Source organism: Nicotiana tabacum, chromosome 10 (assembly GCF_000715075.1).
Source record: "Nicotiana tabacum cultivar K326 chromosome 10, ASM71507v2, whole genome shotgun sequence".
In the NCBI taxonomy this organism is placed as follows: domain Eukaryota; kingdom Viridiplantae; phylum Streptophyta; class Magnoliopsida; order Solanales; family Solanaceae; genus Nicotiana; species Nicotiana tabacum.
Window position 1 is genome coordinate 7,584,264 of NC_134089.1, and position 4,974 is coordinate 7,589,237.

A 4,974-nucleotide genomic window follows, 5' to 3' on the forward strand; every position below is an offset into this window, starting at 1 on the left:
AAGTCGTAGATAAATAAGATTTTTTTTATTCCTAGTTTAAGTCTAGCTTCTTGTTTTCTTTTAGCATGGTATAATAAGGAGGTCGGCAAGCAGTAATAACAGCATGCAACAGTAGTAACATTGCAGTCCCATGGTAGTCCCAGCTACCAAAACTTCCTGAACTACAGTGACCCGATTCCCTTTTAGCCAGGGATATATAGGAAACCTCTGAAGCAAAGGTTCGGTCAAATCTTTCAAAAAAAATGCTTCACACGAAGTACTCGAACGAGCAAAAATCGCTCGTATCCGCTCACTTTATCTTTGCACGAAAATCCTTCGTGTTTTCAGACAAATAGGGGCAACTGTGAGCACATGATTTTTGCCCTATATGAGAATCACTCCCAAAAAATTCAAAATAAAATAATTTTCCTTTGTGTGCAATTTTTGTATTTTGTAGTATTTTTTTTTGTATACTTATTTGTATTTTTCTGTGAATGTTTATTTGTTAAATTATTTAAAATTGTTTTATAAAATATGTCACATTTTTGCATTTAATATTTATTTAAGTTTGTTCTACAAGAATGAAAAATCCTAAAAATAATGTACGTCGCATTTTGGCATTTAACGTTTAATTGTGTGATTTTATTGTTAATTGATATCCTTATGTGCGATAATTTATATTTGGAGCTAATTATTATTTTTCGATAAGTTAATTTAGTTTATTAACTTAATTTAGAATTTTTAGTGTTATTAATTAGGAAGTAAAAGAAAAGAGAGCAAGAATATAAAAGAAAATCGGAATTAGGCCTCTTCTTCAATTTTGAACCACAGGCCCAAATATACCCAACCTTTCCCTACGACCCGGTCCATTTCAAATCGGGTCGACCCAGTCCATAACCCAACACCCCTATTTCCCTATCTTTCAAAAAAAAAACCTAAAATTTTTTTTTACTGTTGAAAACCCGCCCCCTCTCTTTCTTTTCTTCTCCTAAACCCACCCCCTCGAGTTCATCTTCCTCGTCAGACCCATCACACAACAAACACACTCACACACACAGCAAACACCCACACACACACACACGACAAAACACTCACACACACAGTGCACGCAGCAGCCGTTCATGGCTGCTGCTTCTTCTTCGCCTTCGTCCCAAACGACCTTGACAGCTGTGTCTTCTTCCTCGTTTCAGCTGCGTCAAGCTTGAGCTCAAGCAGCCATGGCTTCACCCTCTCAAAGACCCTAGTATCGTCTCTTTTCCTGTTCTTTCTGTCCCGCCCATGGACGAGCTTCGCCACTGCTGTTCCTGCTACGTCCACCCATGGAAGAGAGCTTCGTCGCTCCTCGCTGCCATGGATGCGTCTTCGAGCTCGTCCAAACAACCACGAGAGCCTCGTCGCACTGCTGCGTTGCTTCTTCATCTCCGTCGTTGCTGCCCATGACTGCTCTCCTTCATGCTCAGCAGTAGCAACTGCTACTGCCTTCACCGCTGCTGCTTCTTCTTCACCTCACGTCGAGCTCAGGAGGAGTCGTCATGGCTGCCGCTGCTCAAAGTTCGTTGCTTCTTCTACTTTCTGCCGCTGCTGCCCATCGATCTTCAGTTGGAGTCCATTGTTGTTCGTTGCTTGTCGTTTTGAGTTCGTCAAGTTTAAAAAGGAAGGTGAGTTTGTCTTTGAAGTCAAGATCCGCTAGATCGTTGGCAGTCTTGGTTCGAGTTTTGTTTTCCTTCGAGTTCGTCGTTGTTCCGATTCGGTTAGTGGGTTTGAGTTTTATTTTGTCCGTATTTTGTTTTGATTTTCTCGGATCTAAAATCGGTGAATGTTTGATTCTTGTTTTGTTCGTGTTTATCGTTAAATTAATTAGTTTTTCAGTTTGTTCATGTGTTTTTATTAAAAGAAATCGTTAGTTTAATTTTAATGTTATTAGATTCAAATTGAAATTTAATTAATTATTTCTTCAGTTTGTTTCATGTATTTTTTAGAAATTTTTAATGTTGTTAGATTCAAGTTGAAATTCAATTAATTATTTCTTCTTAGGTTGTTTTTATTCGTTTAAAAGAATTTAGTTTTAATATAGAAATATGTCAGTTTAATCGCTTGAATCATCCATGTTTGTTGTTTAATATAGATTTAATTCATGTTCATTTTTGTTTGAAATTCGTTTTTAATTCAGTGATTTAATGTGAGTTTATGTTTTGGTTTTTAATTTTTTGATTTAGTTTGAATCATGTATCTTTATTTAATTTGAAGATCAATTGATTATTTGAGTTTAGTGATTTGAATCTGTTTATTTATTTTTGTTTAAGTTTGATTTGAATTTGAGCTCATGCTTTGAATATATTTGTTTGTTATTATTGTTGAATCTGAAAATAGATTTGTTGTTTAAAAAGATTGTTCAATCAAAATAATTCCAGTTGTTTCTTGTTGTTCATCATATAGTTTGAGTTTGTTCATAAAATCTAATTAGGAATTGGTTATAGCTGCTATATTTTGGTTAGAATTGATTAGTTGAACTTGTTATAGCTGACGGGGTAGATTGGTAAATTATAATATTTTCAGGGTCAAAATGGTAATTTCAGTAAGGTCATAGGGGTATTTTTGGAATTAAAATTCTGAATAAATATTTATTTTGAGTGTTTTGTCCATTAAGATTAAGATAATATTAAAATAATCAATAATGAGGGGACAAGATATAATGGTGGGGAATAATGCAATTGTTTAATATAAGCATGAGGGACAAGATATAATGAGGTATTTGTTTAATGTAGTGGAGGACAAAACATTAGGTAGTGGGATTAAAAGAGGATGAGTGGGAAGATAGTGAGTTTTATGGTTAAAAAATGCTGAAAGATGGGGATAAATGGGGGGACTTGATCAGATTTTAGAAAAAAGAGACAGAGAGAAAAAAGAGGGCTGAAGATTAAAGAGAGAGAAAGAAAAATTCCGAAAAATATTAAGACTTTCAAAAAAGAAAAAAAATACAAAAATAAAAAAAGCTGGAAATTAAAAGAGAGAGTAGTATACACCTGATAAATATTCTGATATACGGGTTGAGAAATTAAGGGTTAAATATTAATTAGTCTTTCGAATCTGAAAAGATTCCCTTGGCTTCTGTCCGTTGTTTGTTGTCGGTGTTTCTGGATTTTATTTTGATTTTCAAATCTGTCACTGGGATTTTCTGTTGACTGGATTGCTGGTTATTATTGTTGTTGTTGTGTTACGTACTACGTTGCTGACTTTCTTCTTCTTATATTGGCAATACCAGGTACACAACTGTAATTTTGGCATTTTGTAAGCTGAAATGAAGAATGGAATTTTAAATTTTTAATTTAGCTTTTTCTTTTTTTATTAATTGTATTTAGGTTATTTCATGTATTATTATTCTGTAAATCGCCGTCGTTTTGCATAATTAGACATATTGTAGCGATGTATTAAATAATGCTTTGCTTTAACCTGATTATTAGGTAGTATATATTTAAGCATGTTCATTACTGATTAAACTGTCTAATAATTAGAATGAGAAGAAAAATAACGAAAAAATTACTTTATTAAATCAGTTTTGGCAAAATTGACTAAGTTCACTATTTATAAGGGTTTTAGTATCGCCAACATTAAGTTAATCGAAATCATGTAGCTAAACTTAGTTAAAACATGAATTTAAATTAATTTTGCGAATCAAGTATTAGGACATGATTTGAATTAAAACAAGGTTAGTTAAGGTTAAATTAATTAAATTTTAGAAATACGCATTAGTAATCAAGATTGTTTCTAATTTTCAGTAGATGTAAATAATTAATTTCAATAGCTCAAGTCATCTAACAATATGATTTTAATCCGGTTATGGGATAATTAGTTTCTTTTAAAAAATTATTTGACAATTCCATATTGTATTTATAATTACAATTTTAGTAATATTTCTTTCCACTAATATTTGTTTTAAACTAGTATTTAATATGTTATTTTTAAGTATGTAAAGTTTGATTTTATATTTATAGACAAAAAAAATGTTGTCATTTTAGGATATTCATAAAATAAGAGAGGATTTCGCTAAAAAAAAAATATAAACAATACAAAAAAATTTGTCGGGTCCTCCAATCTTATTATTTTTTTTTAAAAAAATACTTAGATTCTGGGATGGATCGTTTAGTAAATTTCACGGTCCTACCAAAAAGTATAACAACGCGTAGTCTTTAGGCGCGTATTTAATAAGGGTATTTTCTTAAACATGAGTGTGCATTTATGTAACCCAAATCCCAATCTTGGCGGAGTCAAAATGCGTCAACAAATCACGTGTACACTGGTTGTGACGTGATTCGAGATGCGTTTTCACGATGTTGCAATTCTTGTATAAAATAATAATAATAACAATAATGATAAAAGCGGGTCAAAGTTAAATTTGCATATAAGTTCTTAATTGTTTTTTTTTAAAAAAATCAGATAAATAAGCCAAATATAATAGTTGAGCGACCGTGCTAGAACCGCGGAACTCGGGAATGCCTAACACCTTCTCCCGGGTTAACAGAATTTCTTATCCGGATTTCTGGTTCGCGGACTGTAAACAGAGTCATTCTTGTCCTCGATTCGGGATTAAATTGGTGACTTGAGACACCCTAAATCTCCCAAGTGGCGACTCTGAAATAAACAAACAAATCCCGTTTCGATTGTCCTTTAATTGGAAAAACTCCTTCACCCCTCGCGGGGACAGAAAAAGGAGGTGTGACAATAGGTACGAGTCTCGGACCTATTCGAGTCGTTTAAAGATCAAAGATCAGAAGAAGTTGAAGACACGAATCTGATGACGTAAAAGAGTCTAAATACAGCATTGTAAGCACATGATTTTTGCCCTATGAAAGAATTACTCCCAAAAAATTCAACCCCTCGCGGGGGCGGAAAAAGGAGGTGTGACAAGCATTATATCTTCTCCTAGAATCAACTATAAAAGGGGAAAGACTCAACATCTGTAAGGACACGAAATACTATTGAGATCTTACTAAAATA